At 40.4% G+C, this 23787-nt stretch overlaps 1 protein-coding gene across 1 annotated transcript in view; it reads left to right on the top strand.

The window, feature by feature from the left end:
* The window catches only part of LOC109870209 (CUB and sushi domain-containing protein 1), a 291027-nt gene that overhangs the window by 50788 nt on the left and 216452 nt on the right, over window positions 1-23787 (top strand). The window lies entirely within an intron of this gene.

The following is a 23787-nucleotide window of genomic DNA, read 5'->3' on the forward strand; positions in this document are numbered from 1 at the left end:
GCTGGTTGTGACAATGTCTGAAGTACTTTATGTTTTATTGTGTGTAGAGTGAGAGAGTTCTTACTGTGAGTGATAATGAAATAATGAAGCATGATAGGCTAATCTAATGTTGGTTGTATCAGAACACTATTTCCTGATATCTTAACATACTGTTTTTGAATCCAATTTAAGTACTAGCCTAACCACTGCCTCAGAATTAGCTACAGCTGCTGTATGTTACAGCATGAATAAGATTAGCAAGATTGTGTTATCTTTACATTTGCTTCATTTCTCCACATAGAAGAAGAACTGTGTTGCATTCTAGGTTAACGTCAAATCTTATTTTTTATTATGCATTAGTGGCTGCCCTCTCAGAACATTAATAGCCTATCCATCAGGTTGATGGAGTTTTAATATGGGCGTTTCTTCTGGTTGCCTGAATGGATTTCATTTAAGCTGACAAAGATCGATATTCCATGTAACCATTGGAGTCTAAATCGAAATTGACTGTAGATTTTGTCTTGGATTTTAGAGAATTCTGATACAGGCTATGATTTCATTGATGAAAGTGTCACAACCATTGTTATGATGGAGGGCGTTAATGGACCCCTAGAGTGTTGATAGTATTGATGGTAACTAAAGTTATTTTGGAAGCATTGTGTTTGTCATTTTCATTTTATTGCAGTTGAAATTGAGATATGATGTCATCCAACTATGCAACCTGCAGGTTTTCCCAACAGCCCTTAGTTTGTGATTTATGGGCCATTACACTTGAGTAATTGTAATCTATTTGCCTGCAGAGTCTTGATTGGTACAGCAGTGTCTGCGAGATGGATTTATAACCTTGCAGCGTATTTCCCTCCCCGGATGCTCTTAGGAATCAGAAATAGCTATGTTTGCTAATTGGTTTACTATTGTTGAAGCTAATTGAGAACACAAACCTGTTCTGACAAGACAAAAGCTGTGTTTTGGAACCACATTACGTGTTTTTGAACCATATTACATGTTTTGGAACCATTATTACTTGTTTTGGACCATAATTTCAGGTTTTGGAACATTATCAGTATATATGTTAAGCAGTTGGACTTATCTGCCGTCATTGTGCTCTGAAATCATGGCAAATTAAGAGGACGAAAACCAATATTTCATCTTTGTGAGCCCATTGTAATTCAATCATTGCCACTAATATTTTATTTTATTTTATGAAATAATTGGGCTACTATGTTGTTGCAATTAAAAATATATTTTAGAGGTCTACAGTAGCATACAAATATGCTATTTTACTCAGCCTTTTAGTCTTAAGGCTCTACGGGGACACACACTTAAAGTTAAAATACAGTCCAAGTTGAGCGACAACAATAATCTAAGAAGTGGCATCTCTCATATTAGACCACTGTAAAAATAGTAACTTTCCTCAAATGATCTTTGAAAAGATTACTTGGGAAAATGCACAGGAGCACCACCGGTTATCTGTTACACCTAGGTGTGAATCAATCTGTACTAGATAGTACAGAGAAAGTGCCCATGAACAACAGCTATCCTGTTTGTTAGAGATATTGCTCCCCATAATACTAACTTCAACCAACAAAATGCCATCTTCAAAGCACTAAAGTTGGCAAACCTTGCTTGATTGGATGGATTTAAATCCATGTGCCACTTTGAATCATTCCTTTGAGTCTCTTGTCAAGGGATTTCTTTACCTTTCTTGCACAGTGCAGCATGAAGACGTTTTAAAATCAACTTAAAAAATAACGGAATATTATTTGCTGGAAATATTCTCTGAGACAAAATACACAAAACATAAATATAAACGCAATTCATTGTACTCAAATTTGTTACATACATTTCTCCTTTTCCAAAACAATCCATCCACCTGACCGGTGTGGCATATGAAGAAGCTGATTAAACAGCATGATCCTTACACAGGTGCACCTGGTGCTGGGGACAATGAAAGGCCAATCTAGAATGTGCAGTTTTGTCACACAACACAATGCCACAGATGTCTCAAGTTTTGAGGGCGCGTGCAATTGGCATTCAGACTGTAGGATTGTCCACCAGAGCTGTTGCCAGAGAATGTAATGTTAAATTATCTACCATAAGCCGCCTCCAACATCATTTTAGTGATTTTGGCAGTAAGTCCAACTGGCCTCACAACTGCTGACCGTGTGTATGGCATTGTGTAGGCGAGCGGTTTGCTGATGTAAACGTTGTGAACAGAGTGGCGGTGGGGTTATGGTATGGGCAAGCATAAGCTACGGCCAACAAACATAATTGCATTTATCCATGGCAATTTGTTTTAGCATGATAATGCACAGTTCCATGTCGCAAGGATCTGTACACAATTCCTGGAAGCTGAACATGTCCCAGTTCTTCCATGGCCTGCATACCAGACATGCCACCCATTGAGCAGGTTTGGGATGCTCTGGATCGACACGCATGACAGCGTGTTCCAGGTCCGGCCAGTATCCATCAAATTCGCACAGCCATTGAAGAGGAGTGGGACAACATTCACAGGCCACAATCAACAACCTGATCAACTCTATGCGATGGAGATGTGTCGTGCTGCATGAGGCAAATGGTGCTCACACCAGATACTGACTGGTAAACCAGATACTGGTTTTCTGATCCATGTGCCTACCTTTTTATTTAAGATATCTGTGACCAAAAGATGCATATCTGATTTGCAGGTCATGTGAAATCCATAGATTAGGGCCTAATGAATTTATTTAAATTGACTGATTTCCTTATTTGAACTGTAACTCAGTTAAGTCTTTGAAATTGTTGCATGTTGTGTGTATATTTTTGTTCAGTATAGAAGGAACAAACAGCAACATCAGAGAGAATACAACCAAGCAGAAGAGGAAACATGGAACCCAGTGTTTTAAATGCCAAGAGAATTATACGGCGGTATCAGTGTTAATGTTATATTAAACTGCCAAAAGGTTAAGCCTTCAAAACAATGATAATGTTGTATTGCAGTTAGTCGCAGCTTATGCATGTGCATGTATTGGTGTGTGGTTTGTATAAATCTGTGAATGTTGAAGGCATAAAAAGCGACATGCTACATCACTTAAGCTTAGATACACAACCACACATACTGTAATATACATTGGTTTCAGATCCCACAGAACAAGAGTCAAGCACTCAGCATTATTTGACCCATTTACCATTATTTCAGTTTTACAGGGGATCATCCTCAACAGGATCCTGTAGGTGAATTTCCCATTACATTAAAGGGGAATATAGGCCTGTTTACTATTTCCCTGAGGAGGATGTTTACTGCTGCATCTTGCTGATATTCCTCTTTTTGTTATGTACCTTATAAGGAATTCTATACCTCATGGGTATTTATATTGCAACAGCCTCGTTTAGAGCCATAATGATATTTCATATTGAAAAAAGCATGAGAGGCAATAATCAAGTGCTGCAGAGCATTCAAAGAATGATAGACTATTGCCTGTGAAATAAAAGGATGGCTTGGACATATTGGAAGGCCAATAGTGTGAGGTGAGCTAATCCCATTAATGGCCAAGCTATGAAACAGAAGGCATTTGAATGATAAAAGCACAGTACACACCGATACTGTTAAACTCCTTGAAGATGCGTGTGAATATTTAACATTCACAAAGCCTTGGAGCTTTTATCTACAATTTAGAAACACATTCATTCACATTATGTGAATGTATTGGTATTTACAGTATGGGGAAGAATCGACATTGGTATTCAGATCAATCAGTGCCGAGTGTTTGTGGTTTTAATGACAGATCCTTATATCGACTCTCAAGGACAAACTCCAAGACAGAGTGCCTTACATATCCAATCAAATTCAAGCTGCCTCTTGGAGTTCATGTTTTAAGTTGTTGCTGAAAAGCTGCTCACACCTTTACGCTGATTTTGCTCATCCTTCTATCTGGGCCACCAGCCTAAGGGAGCTGCTTTAGTGAACTCCACAAGTCGAAAGGATTTGTAATATCAGAAAAAAGCATTTCATTTCTGTATCAACATTTCTATATTTCTCTAAACTTTTTTGTGGATTTTTTATTTGATACCATAACCAATAATACAGTAGCTATGTTCAGATTGTCTCACTCCAAGCTGCAATAATATATAATAATATTCAGGTACTGTATATGTCAGAAAATGCCATGCCGAAATTGCAGAAATGAAAGCACTGTACTGTACTGTACTCATAGACTGATGTTCTGCTCATAGTGGAAATGCACAATGATGTTAAATGTCCTACTCCCTGGCTCAGTCAACAGTGACCCTCATGGGCTCACCTACAAGTCCATGCTAGGTAAAGCTCCGCCTTATCTCAGTTCACTGGTCATGATGGCAACACCCACCCGTAGCACGCGCTCCAGCAGGTGTATCTCACTGATCATCCCTAAAGCCAACACCTCATTTGGCCGCCTTTCCTTCCAGTTCTCTGCTGCCTGTGACTGGAACGAATTGCAAAAATCGTTGAAGTTGGAGACTTTTATCTCCCTCACCAACTTTAAACATCTGCTATCTGAGCAGCTAACCGATCGCTGCAGCTGTACATAGTCCATCAGTAAATAGCCCACCCAATTTACCTACCTCATCCCCATACTGTTTTTATTTATTTACTTTTCTGCTCTTTTGCACATCAGTATCTCTACCTGCACATGACCATCTGATCATTTATCACTCCAGTGTTAATCTGCTAAAATTGTAATTATTCGCTCCTCATGCCTTTTGCACACAATGTATATAGACTCCTTTTTTTGTTTTTTGTTTTGTTTTCTACTGTGTTATTGATTTGTTTATTGTTTACTCCATGTGTAACTCTGTGTTGCTGTCTGTTCACACTTGTAACGGCGTTCTTCGTTTGTTGAAAGAGAGTCGGACCGAAATGCAGCGTGGTGGTTACTCATGTCTTTAATGAATGAAAAGTGACGATACATGAAATAACTATACAAAATACGAAAACAACAAACGGAACGTGAAACTTATTACAGCCTATCTGGTGAACACTACACAGAGACAAGAACAATCACCCACGAAATACAAAGCGAAACTTAGGCTACCTAAATACGGTTCCCAATCAGAGGCAACGAGAATCACCTGACTCCTGATTGAGAACCGCCTCAGGCAGCCAAGCCTATACAACACCCCTAATCAAGGTGCGGACTCCCGGACGCACCTCAAAACCATAGGGAGGGTCCGGGTGGGCGTCTGTCCTTGGTGGCGGCTCCGGCTCGGGACGTGGACCCCACTTCATTAATGTCCTAGTTCCTCCCCTTCGCGTCCTGGGATAATCCACCCTCGCCGCCGACCATGGCCTAATAGTCCTCACCCAGAACCCCACAGAACTGAGGAGCAGCTCGTGACTGAGGGGCATCTCGGGACTGAGGGACAGCTCGGGACTGAGGGGCAGCTCGGGACTGAGGGGCAGCTCGGGACTGAGGGGCAGCTCGGGACTGAGGGGCAGCTCGGGACTGAGGCAGCTCGGGACTGAGGGGCAGCTCGGGACTGAGGGGCAGCCCGGAACTGAGGGGCAGCCCGGAACTGAGGGGCAGCCCGGAACTGAGGGGCAGCCCGGAACAGAGGGGAAGCCCAGTACTGAGAGGAATCCCAGTACTGAGAGGAAGCCCAGTACTGAGATGAAGCTCAGGTAGGTAGTAGGCTCCGGTAGATCCTGGCTGGCTGGCGGATCTGGAAGATTCAGGTTGACTAGCAGATCTGGAAGATTCTGGTTGACTAGCAGATCTGGAAGATTCTGGTTGACTAGCAGATCTGGAAGATTCTGGTTGACAGGCTGATCTGGAAGAATCTGGTTGACTGGCAGATCTAGAAGATCATGGCTGACTGGCGGATCTAGCTGCTCTATGCAGACTGACAGCTCTGACTGCTCCATGCAGGCTGACAGCTCCTTGCAGACTGGCAGCTCTGGCTGCTTCATGCAGACTGACAGCTCTGACTGCTCCATGCAGGCTGACAGCACCCTGCAGACTGGCAGCTCCTTGCAGACTGACAGCTCTGACTGCTCCATGCAGGCTGACAGCTCCTTGCAGACTGACAGCTCCTTGCAGACTGGCAGCTCCTTGCAGACTGGCAGCTCCTTGCAGACTGGCAGCTCCTTGCAGACTGACAGCTCCCTGCAGACTGGCAGCTCCTTGCAGACTGACAGCTCTGACTGCTCCATGCAGGCTGACAGCTCCTTGCAGACTGACAGCTCCTTGCAGACTGGCAGCTCCTTGCAGACTGACATCTCTGGCTGCTTCATGCAGACTGACAGCTCTGACTGCTCCATGCAGGCTGACAGCACCCTGCAGACTGGCAGCTCCTTGCAGACTGGCAGCTCTTTGCAGACTGACAGCTCTGGCTGCTTCATGCAGTCTGACAGCTCTGACTGCTCCATGCAGGCTGACAGCACCTTGCAGACTGGCAGCTCCTTGCAGACTGACAGCTCCCTGCAGACTGACAGCTCTTTGCAGACTGACAGCTCTGGCTGCTTCATGCAGACTGACAGCTCCCTGCAGACTGGCAGCTCAGGCTGGTTCATGCAGGCAGGAGGCTCCGGCAGCGCAGGAGAGGAGAAAGGCTCTGGCTGCGCTAAACAGGCGGGAGACTCCGACAGCGCAGGAGGGAAGGAAGGCTCTGGCTGTGCTGAACAGGCGGGAGACTCCGACAGCGCAGGAGGGAAGGAAGGCTCTGGCTGTGCTGAACAGGCGGGAGACTCCGACAACGCAGGAGAGGCGAGGCGCACTGTAGGCCTGATGCGTGGTGCGGGCACTGGTGATATTGGAGCGAGGACACGCACAGGAAGCCTGGTGCGGGGAGCTTCTACCGGAGGACTGGTGTGTGGAGGTGGCACAGGATGTGCAAGGCTAGGGATGTGCACAGGAGGCCTGGTGCGTGAGGCTGGCACCAACTTCACCAGCCGACTAACACGCACCTCAGGACGAGTATGGAGCGCTAACTCAGGTGCCATCAAATCCCCGACACGATCCGTCGGACGAATATGGTATCTATAGCACCACGCTAGCAACTCCCTCTTTACTCTCCACTCCACTTTCCCCATTAACTCCTTCACAGTCTCTGCTTCGCTCACCTCTAACACCGGCTCTGGTTCTGGTCTCCTCCTTGGCTCCTCACGATAAACAAGGAGAGTTGGCTCAGGTCCATCTCCTGACTCAGCCACTCTCCCTCTGAGCCCCCCCCCAATACATTTCTTGGGGTGACTCTCGGGTTTCGCTCTGCGCCGCCGTGTCTGTTTCTCCAACTCCATTCGCCTATAGCCTTCTTCGCACTGCTCTAGCGAATCCCATGCGGGCTCCTGCACTCTCTCTGGGTCGGCCGCCCACCTGTCGATTTCTTCCCACGTCGTATACTCCATGCCATTGCTGTCCATAATGTCCTCCTTTCGCTTTTCCTGCCTGTTACCAAGCCGCTCGGTCCGTATGTGGTGGGTGATTCTGTAACGCGTTCTTCGTTTGTTGAAAGAGAGTCGGACCGAAATGCAGCGTGGTGGTTACTCATGTCTTTAATGAATGAAAAGTGACGATACATGAAATAACTATACAAAATACGAAAACAACAAACGGAACGTGAAACTTATTACAGCCTATCTGGTGAACACTACACAGAGACAAGAACAATCACCCACGAAATACAAAGCGAAACTTAGGCTACCTAAATACGGTTCCCAATCAGAGGCAACGAGAATCACCTGACTCCTGATTGAGAACCGCCTCAGGCAGCCAAGCCTATACAACACCCCTAATCAGCCGCGATCCCAAATACTACAAACCCCAATACGAAATACAATAACATAAACCCCTGTCACACCCTGGCCTGACCAAATATATAACGAAAACACAAAATACAATGACCAAGGCGTGACAACACTGCTATGCTTTATCTTGGCCAGGTCGCAGTTGTAAATGAGAACTTGTTCTCAACTAGCCCACCTGGTTGAATAAAGGTGAAATAAATAGTTTTTTTTTTAAACTATCCATAGAGGTCATGACAGATCAGTAGGGGTAAAAACCTTCAAGGGTCATCTGGGACCATGGACATTTCACATTCAGCAGGTGTAAAGAACACTTGGCTCCGCTATGGGAGCACAGCTCTAACACGTTGCCCACATTTTAGACTGAAATGTAAAATGAAATTAAATTAAAAATAAAAGTATCTGGTATAGATGGAAGTAGCATTTTGCATTAAAAAGAGAGGGACGCTTCCTTGAAACTGTGACTGAATGGACCAACTATTTTCTGCAGAGTCATTCAAATGGCTTTGAACTTTTAACTTGAGACGTTGATCTGAATTAGAAGTCAAATGACCAAATACTAAGGGCTAGAGTCACTGTAGTAGCAGAGGGCTGCCTTTGGCACAATTTGAAAATATATTATTTTCCTGTTGAATGTGTGTACATTTTTTTCAGTTAATCTACACGTGTCTAAGGTCTTTCGCGCTGTCCAGACCACATAGTAGTTGAATTGAGTCCTTGAGTTCATGGCCCTTTATCGACGAATAACAAACAGATCCCACTGGGCACAGACATCAATTCTACGTCTATTCCACAATAGTTCAATGTCATTTCTTTGCAATGATGTGGAAACAACGTTGATTCAACCAGTGTGTGCCCAGTAGGATGGTACCGTTATCTATTATCGAGGCATAACACATTGATGGTACTACCACTACAGAAACATTACAGAAAACCACTACAGAAACACTGAATGGATTTAATCAATTTTATATGACTGCAGATTTTTTGATCTTCATGTTCAAGCTGATCTCTATATTCCCTTTCATAATTAACAGTCTATCCATGTGTTTCCTCATGAGAAAAGCCAACCTGTAATGCCAGTCTAGTTTCCAGGTATGCAGGTAGTCTAGTTTCCCCTCAGAATTGTGTGGAATTATGTCCTGCTCAGTCTTTGTCAAAAGACTTATTAACATAGCCTTTGACACATTTGATGGTGCTGTATATCTACACCGAGTATACCAAACATGAAGATAATATTGAGTTGCACCCCCCATCTACGGTATTGAATGCATTCCACAAGGATGCTGGCCCATGTTGACGTCAGTGCTTCCCACAGTTGTGTCAAGTTTGAGTGGACGTCCTTTGGGTGGTGGACCATTCTTGATACACACAGGAAACTGAGCGTGAAAACCCCAGGAGCTTTGCAGTTCTTGACACGACACAAACCGGTGCATCTAACACCGACTACCATAACCCATTCAAAGGCACTTCAAACTTTTGACTTGCCTTATTCACCCTCTGAATGACACACATACAAAATCCATGTCTCAATTGTCTCAATGCTTAAAAATTATTTTTTTACCTCGGGATTACAAACATACATAATATACTAACACAATGACCCAATAAATACTCAATCTAAGAAATATTGATTCTTCATCTACTATAGTCCCACAACATTTCTATGTATTATATTTAAATTGTTTTAAAATCATGTTTAAATTTATACATTGAAAGGTTTTGTAACGGTCTTCTTCCTCCTCTGACGAGGAGGAGTAGGAAGGATCGGAGGACCAATGCGCAGCGTGGTAAGTGTTCATGATACTTTTAATAGAACAAATACAAAATAACCACGTGAAATAACAAAAACCGAAACAGTTCCGTGTGGAACACACAGACACAGAAAATAATCACCCACAACTCAAAAGTGAACCCAGGCTGCCTAAGTATGGTTCTCAATCAGGGACAATGATTGACAGCTGCCTCTGATTGAGAACCCTACCAGGCCAAACACAGAAATCCCAAATTATAGAAAAGGGAACATAGACTGCCCACCCCAACTCACGTCCTGACCATACTAAAACAGGTTTCTAGTTTGCTCAGTTAATTTATTCAATTTCTTTATGGCTCTAAATCTAAATGTTATTTTGCCTATTTCTCTTTTCTGTCTGGATAACACATAGATGGTGGACAATCTATTCCTAGTATTTACGGAATGTCTGTCTCTTACCAACTGAATACCATTGTGAATAGAACTTGGCCATTTTAAATGATGTATATTATGAAATAAAATAAGCATGTTTTTTTTCAATTATCCTGTCGATTGATGACCAACCAAGAACACTGCGCATGACTGCAACAGAAGAACCATAGCTCCACCTTAAAACTATCCTTGCTGCTTTGCTCTGTGCATTCTGCAGCCTCCTAACTTCAATTAATGATGCATTTCCCCAGACCACAGAACAGTAGTTCACCTGACTCTCAATTAATGCTTGTGTTATTTGCTGAATAATTTTTCCTGGTAAATATTTAGCTATCCTTCTGATTATGCATGCTGTTTTAATATATATATATTTTTTACATGGATTAGTTATTTGAGATGACCATGATAAGCAGTTGTCTAGCTGCACTCCCAATAGTTTGGTTTCTGCCACTTCTTCAATTTGTACTCCTCTCATACTTAATTTTATCCCATGCTGTTTTGGCCTTTTCCTAGTTGAACAGACCAACATAACTTTGGTTTTCTTGATGTTTAAAACAAGTTTGTTTTGGCAAACCCACTCCCAGATATTCTCCAAATTTCCTTGTAAAGCTTGCTGTGCCTGTTAAACCGATTGTCTTGCTGCATAAATTGTAGTATCATCTGCAAATATAGTAGCTTTAGTTTCAGCTAAGGCATAGGGAAGATCGTTGGTATATATTAAATAAAGAAGTGGCCCAAGGCAGCTGCCCTGTGGAATTCCACAGTTTAACACACGAGGGGAAGAAAATTAACCATTGATATAGGTGGACTGTTTCCTGTCAGTTAGATATGACTGTACCCAATTCAATGCTACCTCCTTTAAACCATAATGAATTAATTTTGTCAAAATTATTTAATGATCCACTAAATCAAATGCTACACTGAAATCTAAAAGTAGTACACCCACAAACGTATCCATAGCATTGAGCCACTGGTCAGTCATGTCAACCAATGCAGTGGTAGTGGAATGTTTTTTACGATAAGCATGCTGAACACGAGGTTGAAGAAGACAAAATAACCTTTATTATTCTCTTTAAATCATCGTGTCCTACACTGCTTTCATGACCACTCTGGGATCAACGACAAGGCGGATTAGCCGTCCTAAGGAGACCACTCTTCCAGAACGAGTGCAATTAAACAGACAACTAAGAAGGACATTGTGACCTCTTGTGGACAATCAGAGACTTACACCTGAGAACGAAAGACAAGGCCATCTGAAGAGGGCCCAACAGAGATACACGAGGAAGACCTTCAACACTTAAGTACATCGTTACATTACTTCTTACCCAAAGGAACAACAGTTTGGGGCAAGGTTTTAGGGCGTAGTTTACAAAAGTATCCAAGTGTTGCTTCTCTTTCTTCCTTTCTTTCTTTCTCTCTCTCTCTCTCTCTCTCTCTCTCTCTTTTTAAATCTCCATCTTGCGTAACAAGTGTCATATTGTGTTAGTCCGCTAGGGACTTGCTGTTGTCGTATTAATTTTCCAATCACTAACCTATAACGTGTGTGTAGCCTATGTTATCATTTAGTGTTAGTAAATAAATCATCAAATCAATATGTGTGGTAGGGAATGATCAGTGAGACCCGGGTTTGTGCAGATTTAAAAAGTCTACGACATTCAGAATGAGACTGATATGAGGAAATGATTCATTAGTGACTGTTATGATATCTATATATTCTTGTGTTAATTTGGGAGATGGCAACTCATTAAACAACTTTTCCCGTAGTGCACCAAATTCCTAATGAGTTAATTGTTACATGATTAATTTAATCGAGTATCAATTAAACATAGTTAGCTGATAAAATAAGTAACAGTCATCAGATGAATGAAGTCATGTCACGACACACGCATCTCACATATAATTCACATTACATTTTTATATATTGCTTCTAAAATAAAATAAAATCACAAATAATATTTTAGATTATTAACTTCAAACAAGGGCATTAGCATGAGAAGAATTTACTAGTCCAAAACATGTCCTCTCCGTTCCAAAAATATTCCTCCACTTGGGAATTGCTAAATGAATCGTCCTACAACAATCTCTGTCTCAATTTTCCGATCAATTTCTTCTAAAATTGTGTGTACACCTGTATATCTAGACTTCGATTTAGCTTTCCCTGACTTAGTCGCCATACTGATTGATATATAAACAGCTGAATCTGAGCGTTTACCAAACAATGCAGTGCGTAATATGCGTAGCTCCTAAAACTTCAATAGCTAATGTCTCTCTTTACACCGGAGTTTACTACATGGGTTGGTCTTCCAACACATAACCATTGCATATTGCCGTTTACCTCAGCTCATTGGCTATCTACCCAGCTAGATTTCAAGACGATCAGAGGTCATTGGGTTAAAATACAGTCAATCAACGAAACAGTGGTCATATCATTGGTGCACAGTGATGTCAATACTTGTTGTCTTCAAATCTGTTTCTTTCAGTCAATACGTCCCGCGAAATGGCGGGTATTTACCCTCGAATGTGTCGTCAAAAAATGGAATGAGACGGAATTCACGACACAAGCGGTTCACAAAATGTTTTGTGTTAGGCTATAAAAACGGATTTTATCAAACAGAAGATCATTCATTGAGTAACATTGAGCATTGGGATTGCAAATAGACGAAGATCGTCAAAGGTAAACTATTTATTTTAATGCAGTTTGTGATTTTGTTAGCCTGTGCTGGTTGAAATTTAAAAAAATTATGGGGCTCTATCCTCAGATTATCGCATCGTATTCTTTCGCAGTAAATCATTTTTTTAATCTGACAACGCAGTTGGATTAGCAAGATTCTAGGCTTTCGATACATGTGAGACACTTGTATTTTCATGAATGTTTAATATGACTATTTATGTAGCGATCACCGTATGTTGTGGAATTTCAGCCCGCTACTGGGTTCCGTGCGCAGAGAGGTTAAGGAAGACATTATCTTCTGCAAACCACTGGAAACCAGGACAACATGAGAGGATATTTTTAAAGTACTGGACAGCTTTGTGACATCAAATGAACTTTGGTGGTCAAGATGTGTTTGTGGCTGTACTGATGGCACAAAAGCCATGACAAGGAGATATAGTGGAGTGGTGACGCACGTGCAAGCAGTTGCTCCCGACACCACTTGGGTACACTGCAGCATCCACCGAGAGGCTCTTGCTGCCAAGGGAATGCCTGACAGCTTGAAAGACGTTTTGGACACTACAGTGAAAATGGTTAACTTTGTTAAAGCAAGGCCCCTGAACTCTTGTGTATTTTCTGCGTTATGCAATGATATGGGCAGCGACCATGTAACGCTTTTACAACATAGAGAAGTGCGCTGGTCATCAAGGGGCAAAGTATTGACCCGTTAAAAAACATTTTTCTTTACTGACCATACTTTTCACTTGTCTGACCGCTTGCATGATGACGGGCTTCTCACACGACTGGCCTATCTGGGGTATGTTTTTTTCTCACCTGAATCATCTGAATCTAGGATTACGGGGACTCTCCGCAACTATATTCAATGTGCAGGACAAAATTGAGGCTATGATTGAGAAGTTGGAGCTCTTTTAGTCTGCATTAACAAGGACAACACACAGGTATTCACATCATTGTATGATTTTTTTGTGTGCAATTGAACTCAAGCTTACGGACAATGTCAAATGTGATTTAGCGAAGCACCTGAGTGAGCTAGGTGTGCAATTACGCAGGAACTTTCCTGAAACGGACGACACAAACAACTGGATTTGTTATCCCTTTCATACCCTGCCTCCAGTCCGATATCTGAACAAGAGAGCCTCATCGAAATTGCAACAGGCGGTTCTTTGAAAATGAAATTTAATCAGAAGCCACTGCCAGATTTTTAATAAAGGTAAAAATTTATATGTATATATATATATAACAATTTTTGATAAACAAATAAGGTTTTATATGTAAGATGGCTAAATAAAGATATTGATTATTATTATATTATTATTTGTGCCCTGGTCTTATAAGAGCTCTTTGTCACTTCCCTAGAGCAGGGTTGTGACAAAAACTCATACTCATTCTTATGTTTAATAAATGTATCGTATAGTGTGTGTGTGGCAGGCTTATTACAATGATGGCAAAAAACAACATTTGAGAGTGAGCTGACCCTGGTGCTAGAGGAGGACCGCAGCTGGAGGTTGAATGTTTGAAGGTGTACGTGACTATAAAACATTTGGGAACCACTGGTGTACGTCATGGAATGTTGAGTCAAATAAACTATTTTTAAAACCTCTAATAAAGTTGGTTTTGTAGCGTAAACTGGCAATTTTATATTTTTGACTGATATTATGACTGTCTGTTTGTTTCAAATGTGCAAAGTAGTTAACAAGCTGCCAGTTCCACTTTAAACTTTAACTCATTTGTTACTTTGTGTGCCAAACCTGAATTTTCTTTTTGCAATGGGAAGTAATAGTTGTACATTTCGATTGGGAAATGCTTAATGGTTGTGTTTTGTATTCTTATGATTGGGACCTACTGGCTTATTATGTCCTAGTTTACGGACTGCTTATCCTTCAACAACAAATAAAATAAATAAAATAGTATTTGTCACATGCACAGTGAAATGCTTACTTACAAGCCCTTAACATACTGTGGTAATGTTTAAAGAAAGGAGTGTATATATTTGGCCTGGTGAAGTGGTTTTATGTGCTGACTGAATGGAAGCTGATTATGAGTTCTTTACTCCACTGGTCTCGGCTGGTCTTGAGAAGAAATTACAAGTCCTCACTGTCTGAGACGAGTCAATACCGAGTACAAATGTATCCGACACCGAGACAAGACCGAGACATTCAATATGTGGTCTCGAGTCCGGACTCACTACAACACTGGTATGCACTGTTGTAGCCTCTCCAATATCCTATGCCAATGCTTTCTGACTTCGCAGCCACACACTGGCATATGTGAAATACATTACCTTATGTTTAATTGCAGAACCTTCTCACCCCGTCACCCTCATAAGCTAATGTATGCTAAGCAGTGTGGGATCCGTAGTCTAAGTGCATTTCTTCCTCTATCTGCTGGGTGGCCCCTCTTCATTAATGTAAATAATAGCCAAAATATGACATTGTGCCATGCTTACTTATTGAATTATTGACTTATTGTCATAACCTTCACCATTAATTATGTGTTGATGACTTGTTCTATACTCAAAAGACAGATGTTTTGAAACTCTTTCTGGGAAGGCCTCGGCCTACAAAAAGGACCTCAATATTTTTGGCCATTTTATTTTTATATTAGAATTTTTCCAAGCCTGCAGGCTACTTATAAACATTGATTCTGTGGTATTACTTAACAGTCTGCCAAGCATAACCACTTCTTACAATTTTCTATAACATTAGCCAAAAATAAAAAGGACAATTGATGTCTGAAACGTTGAAGATGTCCCCCATGAAGATAAAGGAAGATTTCCTGCAGTTGTTTAGATTTTTTTATAAGTGCCTATCTGACAGAATTATCTCCCAGATTTATCCTTATGGAAGATTATCTTCCATAATTTCCTCCCACATTAACAAATGTTTAACTTTCTACTGTGAGATAAAACAGCTTTAAAAAATAAATGGATCAGTAATGTCAAACACAGTACCTCTTGCACAGTGCAGTGTTGGTTAAAACAAGATTGTGTTGATTTTGTGCAGGCTCAATGGCCCTTCTAAAATACTCAAATCGATCAAATTCCTGACATCTGGTCAAACAAATTTTTCTGCAATATAGCATGACTGTACAACCTCAGACTGAACCACCCTAAACTCTTTGCTACTCTCTCATTTACATATCACGGGCTTATTAATAATGCTTTTTAATAAATTACCAAAAAGTATTCAGCCATAAAAAGTACAGAATATATAACAGATCAATAACAGATCTGTTTTGCTGTCTGGTGAGTATTACTGTAATTGTGTTATCCTTTAATAAGGGATTATTAAATCTTCAAATAAGTCGCGCATATTGTAATTCTTTCGAAATCAGTTAAATGGTTTAATCACCATTGACCTGCAGCATCTTTAAAACTCGGAGAGAAAATTAATGGAAGCTGATATCTTCCACTTTTAGAATGAGTCATGCTGTTGCATTTAACTGACAGGTATAGTCAATGAGATGCAAGGAAAGTTGACACAAACAACCTTCAATTTGAGTCTGTATAGTGCTAAGTATTCTGATTCCACATTCATACATATATTCATCACATCTCCCTTTAAACTCACCATGAAAGTATTACCTACTGTACCTACAAAGGATATATTTTAAATATTTCAGGAACACCTTGGTACTTTATTGCTGTAATGTAAAAGCACTGGATTTCAAAAGGTCTAATTAAATGTAACATTAAATTAAACATAATTAAACATTACACCTTTATAATCATGAATGTAATGTCTCATACGTCTCAGAACACTTTGAAATCCTTTACAAGGTACACTAGGTTGTCAAGTGTCAGGTCCAAATTTGGTTAATTAAGTGTTCCGGGTACTGGTTGATTGTAATATTGATGCCAAAGGCAATCAATGTTTGAGCAATGGTGACATTTGGGAATAAGGATGTGAGCCATATCCCTGATAGGATAGAGTGGTTGACTGGTGTTGACTCAGACTACAGTGGTGTGTTGTAGGGATGATAGCTAAACAGAGGTGAATAATGTTTGTATTCAGTATACATTAATAACATTTGTGTATCATTTCCCATCAAAACTGTCTGTGTTGATAGAAAATGATGTAATTTCAGTCATTTCACTGAAGCCAGTTCCAAAGAACATAATGTAAAAGGATATATTTTAAAGACACCAACATGTCAAAAGAAACAGTATAATACAGTAAAGATAACATTCTGCCGCGTCTGCGTTAATAATCCATTACTTCCAGCGACAAGTGGACTCTGGGAATTGAAGTGAATTCTGAAAGCAACTCAGAGAGTCTGTTAGTCTGAAAGAGATGTCAGATGGGAAGGCCTAATGGACAGCGGTCTTAATGTATATGTACGTAGTGACCCTGTTGGAAATGGATCAGCTGCAAATGGAGACCAGGGTGTGTACTCACTTGCATTGCATTCTGAGTAAACACACAAATCCCCAGTGTAAACCCTCTCTGTAACCTAACATCTTATCGCTACCTGATTTAGCTTGTAGAGTCATGGACTTAGTCATGGAAGAGTGGAGGAAATGAACATTCTTATCAGCTATGCATAGACTGATCTAGAGAATTAAAATATACTTGGGCTATTTGAGCTGGGACACCACAAAAATAATTATATATATATATATTTTTGAGATTATCTGTTGTAATGCACTCCTCAGAGCAACTATGATTAGACGCGTATTGAACTAGATTCTAAATTGAACGAGATAAACGACACTAGAGGATTGTTGCTTTACAGTGGCACTAATGTTATGCACCAGTTATACTCTACATTGCTTAATATTTTCCCTGGCAACAAAAACATGGGCCTGGCATATTTGTCACAGAAACGGGTCCACTGGGTTTTGCAATTGCTTTATGTGGAATAAGTTACTTTGTTTCAATGAAAAATCAATGCTACGAGCTGATTATATCTGGATCTTGGCTCAGGATTAAAGCCCTTTAGAGATATTCACAAACCACCCCAGACAGCACTCCCCCCCTACCCCCCATCCTCTCCCTTTAAGATCTACTTTACCACATCACTTCCTTATTTGTATGCTTGCTATAGGACACCATTCCAATTATATCGAAAGACTAAACACTTTGACAAAAGCAATATTCATCTGTGTATTGCTCTGTATCCTCTGTTTAGATCTTGCTTTCCTTTGGAATAGTAGCACCCAAAGAAGAGATCATTTTGACACCTCCTCTGCAAAATAAATACATGAATAGTTAAGAGGAAGAAACACAATGCACTCCTTAGATCAGATCAAAGCAAATCAAATTTTATTTGTCACATGCTCCGAATACAACAGGTGTAGACCCTACCGTGAAAATGCTTACTTACAAGCCTTACCCAACAATGCAGTTCAAGAAATAGAGTTAATAAAATATTTACATAATAAACTAAAGTTTTTAAAAAAGAAGAAATCTAATCAAAAAAGTAACGCAAGAAATGTACATAACAATAACGAGGCTATATACAGGGGGTACCGGTCCCGAGTCAAAAGCTTTTGGTAATGTTTTGAAGTTTTGGTTTGTAGTAACCTATGCATTAGTTAAACCACGTTTAAAAAATGGAACAGCTGAGTATGAAATCAGGTAAAGCAAAAACAAATATGTAGATATCTATAACTTGTCTAATTGAATAGAGCCAAAACACAGGGGATGGGGAAATGTAACCCCTCGACAGAGAGTCATTATGGATGCAAGGACTTGATAATTAAACATATTTTGAAGATACATTGTTTATTTCCAATGATTCGCATGACAAACAGACATCCATAATTGAATAGTACCATCTTGGCATATTTTATCATCCAATTGTTACGCTGGTATAAAGGGATCGGGAGACAGGCGCAGGAATATGTAATAAGGGTTTTTATTTACCCAAATTACAGCGTGCCTTATACAGGCACGAGGACGAAGACCAATCAAACACTATATAAAACACAGGGTTGAGACCCAAACAAAAGAGCGAAGAGTACCTAAAAAAAATACACAATCACACAATGATTATCACACGTGATGAGACCCGTAATCATCTGCACAATATACATGGCACGAAAGCCAAAACATAGCACAGGTACTCACACGACCAACGGACATTGGAACAATCGACCGCCCAATGGTGAACCAAAGGGCACACTTATACAAGTACTAATCAGTGGGAATAGGGGACAGGTGTGCGTAATGAAAGTTCCGGAGTGATCCGTGACACCAATACTTAAAAAAAAAGTTCATTCCCATTCAATCCCTTGACCTACATTTCTGATGATCAAAGTTGTAGCAGCATTTTATATAATAAACTCCAGCATGTCAGGCAGTTGATGTACTCCAATATATCGTACAGTAGTCAATCTGAGAAGCCACCTCGATTTTCCTAAAAAGTGGAAGAGTGTAAATCGGATTATTTCATATACTGTCAGTGCCCTGTAGCTTCAGCTTTGTGGCAAAATGTGGATAGAAATAACTTGCCTGTGGCCACATATATGGAGTAGTCTGAAGTTTCCTTTCTCCTAAATGTGGCAGCTCAATCTTTTTTTATTAAACAGAAAATACCTTCCCTATTCCCTCCCTGCAGTCAGACAACAAGTGGTATGAGAAGTTAGGTCTACCTTTGACAGGAGGTAGACCTGAGGAGACCTTTGGGAAAATGTTTATTTTTAGTTCCCTTCGCAGAGACCATCTTGAGTGCAGAGGGCATTGAGCTGTGGATGATTTTTTCAGTCAGCTCCAATCTGAGGTGGCTTGATATTCTAAGGACCATCCACCTCCTTTGCCCTGAGGGCCTAGACAGCACCTTTGGAGTGTTCTTTTTAGACAGCAAGCTTTTAAAACATTCAAAAGTTGGTATTATCAATGCCAGGTGATTAAGGATTCTCAGGAAGTTCTTTCACCCAGACATAAAGGGGCTACTTGTATTCTTGTCACCCGATTTGATCCCAAGCCCTTCATCATACTGACCAAAGATTAAAGAGTGTTATATATTCAGTGCTAATCACTGAACTTCCCTTTCTCTCTAAAATACCTCAATAGCCTTGTTAATCTTCAACAGTTCTACCTAAAAAGTTAATATTTCTATAATTCAGAAATTATGACAAAAAACTATTTGGAACAACATTGTGGAGTTTATAAATCAAACGTCTGTCTTGTAGTTCTCCTAGAGTAGGCCCAAGCAATATGCACCATTAGCTGACCTTTACATTAATGTGCCAGGCACTTTGGGAGGTGTTGGGATCTGAACGCCTACCAACCTCTCTGCATGGCTTTACTCTGGCTCTACGAATCGTCCATTCTCGGGGCACTCCCAAACCTAATAAGCAATCAAGTAACTCCCCGTAAATGACAGCTTTCCACTAGGGACGCAAGAGATGCCAGGACTCAGACCCTCCAGCCCTCCTTTGAAAACTCCACACACTAATATCCCATGTCAACACAGTGAATTAAAGCCTTTGCTTAATTAAGAAGGATAAACAGCAGCAATCCTTTTCCAGAGAGCTATAACCTCTTGTGACTTTAAAATATGGCCACAGGGACTTGGGAACAGCTGAAAACGATGAGGTGGCTTTTTCTATTTTTTCATTATCCACTCACTGCTGCTAATCAGATGACATGAATGTATGTGGATGACTAAATTGGGCTGTCAATTAACTACTATTTTCAAAATGGTTTGACATGCATATCATGGCATTTTAACTTAAACTATTCAACCACACATTACATTTAAACAAAATACCCACTGCGCACACCCCATCATTTTAATGTGTATAATTGAGTAATATCTGGTTGAGATGTTGATCAATGAGATTACAACCTATATTCATGCATTCAAAAAGACAGCCTAAAGTTAGTTGAATTTCCAATGTGTTACCACTATGCTTTCAACCATCTAAAAGCGCCAGCAAATTCCAATGGAAAAACAATGTCTGATTTTTTGTTTACTTGTCACCCAAATATCTATCACTGCGCATTCAACCGTTTAAAAACACAGGAAAGTTCAAATGTTAATACAATGTCAGATATTTGGTTTATTTATTCAACAGATTGTGTTATAACTGTGCTTCATCTAATAGCAGAACCAAATGACCTGGATTGCAGTTGAGATTACATTAAAAGCACAGTGCATTCGGGAAATATTCAGACCCCTTCACTTTTTCCACATTTTGTTACATTACAGCCTTATTCTAAAATGGATTGCATTGTTTTTTTTCTGTCATCATTCTACTCATAATACCCCATAATGACAAGGTAAAAACCGATTTTTTTTAAATTTCTGCAAATACATATATATTTGTTAAAGTATTCAGACTCTTTACTCAGTACTTTGTTGAGGCACCTTTGGCAGCGATTACAGCCTCACACCTTCTTGACAGACCTGTATTTGGGGAGTTTCTCCCATTCTTCGCTGTCAGGTTAGATGGGGAGCGTCACTGCACAGCTATTTTCTGAAAGACATCCCCACAGCATGATGCTGCCACCAACAGGCTTCACTGTAGGTGTGGTGCTAGGTTTCCTCCAGATGTGGAGGAACGCTTGGTATTCAGGCAAATGAGTTCAAAGGAGGAGTTCAATAGGAGGAGTTCATCAGACCAGAGAATCTGGTTTCTCATGGTCTGAGAGTCTTTAGGTGCCTTTTGGCAATGTGACTTTTACTAAGGTGTGGCTTCCGTCTGGCCACATTATCGTAAAGGCCTGATTGGTGGAATGCTGCAGAAATGGTTGTGCTTCTGGAAGGTTCTCCCATCTCCACATAGGAACTCTGGAGCTCTTTCAGGGTGACCATCGGGTTCTTGATCACCTCCCTGACCAAGGCCCTTCTCCCCCGATTACTCAGTTTGGCTGTGTTGGCCAGCTCTTGGAAGAGTCTTGGTGGTTCCAAACTTCTTCCATTTAAGAATGATGGAGGAAACTATGTTCTTGGGGACCTTCAAATGCTGCAGAATTTTTTTGGTACCCTTCCCCAGATCTATGCCTCGACACAATCCTGTCTTGGAGCTCTACGGACAATTCCTTCAACCTCATGGCTTGGTTTTTGCTCTGACATGTACTGTCAACTGTGGGACCTTATATAGACAGGTGTGTGCCTTTCCAAAGCATGTCCAATCAATTGAATTTACCACATGGGGACTCCAATCAAGTTGTAAAAACATCTCAAGTATGGTCAATGGAAACAGGATACATCTGAGCTCAATTTCGAGTCTCATAGCAAACGGTCTGAATACTTATGTAAATAATGTATTTCCGTTTTTGTTTTTTTGTATAAATTAGAAAACATTCTGAAAACCTGTTTTTGCTTTGTCATTATGGGTTATTGGGTGTAGATTGATGAGGGAAAACAATAAATTTTTGAATAAGGCTGTAATGTAACAAAATATGGAAAAAGGGAAGGGAAGGGGTCTGAATACTTTACGAATGCACTGTACATGGTGCAAGTGATCAGTGCCGTTCGATATTCTGTGCAGATTATTACAGCAATTGTGAAGATCTCCACAGACCTGTGACGACCAATACGTGCTATCTGAACCCATAAAGGTCTAAGCCCTGTCTAAGCCGGGGGAGGGGGGGTTATACTAAGCTAAATGGAATTGTTTTAAGAAGGTCATACTAAGGATAATTTAGCTTTTTGTTTTGAATTTTAAGACCCCTTGAAGTACAAAAAAAATCAATAAGGAAATTATTTGATGAAAAATTATTTTTGGCCTTACTGCTATTAAATCAAATCAAATCAAATCAGTTTATTAGTCACATGCTCTGAATACAACAGGTTTCACCTTACAGTGAAATTCTTAATTACAAGCCCTAACCAACAGTGCAACTTTTAAGGAAAAAATAGGTATTAGGTAAACAATAGATAAGTAAGATAAACAATAGATAAACAGTCAAATTACAGTGGAAATAGCGAGGCTATATACAGGTGGTACCGGTACAGAGTCAATGTGCAGGGGCACCGGTTAGTCGGGCTAATTGAGGTAATATGTACATGTAGGTATAGCTAAAGTGACTATGCGTAGATGATAAACAGAGAGTAGCAGCAGTGTAAAAGAGGGGGTTGGCGGGTTGGGAGTGATGGGACACAATGCAAATTGTGGGTTTGTATTAGCCCATACAAACACATTGAATAACAGATTCACTACATGGAAGAACAGATAGCTTAGACTGTCTAAACCCTGTCTAAGCCGGGGGAGGTGGGGGGAGGGTTCTACTAAACTACTGCACTTCCATTCATTTTTTTCAACTTGGTTCCAGGGGACCTTCAGACAAGTCTTGTGAGGACTGTGGGGAAAAACAACCAACATGTACGTGTTTGTGAAAGTCTCAGCTTTGCACAGATGCGTCACATTAGTGTGTGGCCCAACTGTTTGGACGCTACAGACAGAAGTTGGCAGATCGGCTGTACCAACTTAAGACGAGTCCCAAGACACTTGTGGGGGTCGTAGAGCAAAACAGAGAACACCACCTTTCCATAAAAGGGTCATAATAGTTTGTAGGCCAAACCGTTCGGACGCTACAGATTATTTTGTGAGAAGCTTGATTTTCGGGATGTCTCATGGTCTGAAAAACACCTCTCTACCTCAATCACCTTTCACTGCAGATGCAGAAGTGTGACATAGGCGGATGCAGTGGATTGAGAAGCATCCAATACAAAAATCCAGATATCTCTAGCTTAAACTGACGGATTTTGACGGGGATGTTTGTATTATGCTAATGAGATTTCCGTGGGGGCGCGGATATCGACCTTAGGGGGTACATGCATGCTTTATATGATTACATAAGAAGACATTTATAGTTACAGTAACCTAAAAATGTGGCCATGGATGTGTTAGTCATTTTAAGGTTGAATGTTACATTAATTTGTATGTTAGCATTAACTTTATGCTTTACATTGTATTTCAAAATTGATATTGAATTGTGTTTGGTTGTCAATGCAGCCAAATATACACATTTGAAGGATATCTATCTTCTGCTTGAATAGTTCCATATGTGCCACTGACTTAGTCTGGCTTTAATTCCAGTTTGTCTACAAATTAATGTTGGATTCACGTCCCCTTCTCAACCAAAGATCTAAGTTAAACAATAGGACTAAATCAAATCAAATCAAACTTTAAATGCACTTTGAAGTTTGATTTGATTTAGTCCTATTCTTTAACTTAGATTGTTGTTTGTGAATCCAACATACAGTGTAAATAGCATCATTGATGATATATAAGTGATA

The sequence above is a fragment of the Oncorhynchus kisutch genome, linkage group LG25, assembly GCF_002021735.2.
Source record: "Oncorhynchus kisutch isolate 150728-3 linkage group LG25, Okis_V2, whole genome shotgun sequence".
Lineage (NCBI taxonomy): Eukaryota > Metazoa > Chordata > Actinopteri > Salmoniformes > Salmonidae > Oncorhynchus > Oncorhynchus kisutch.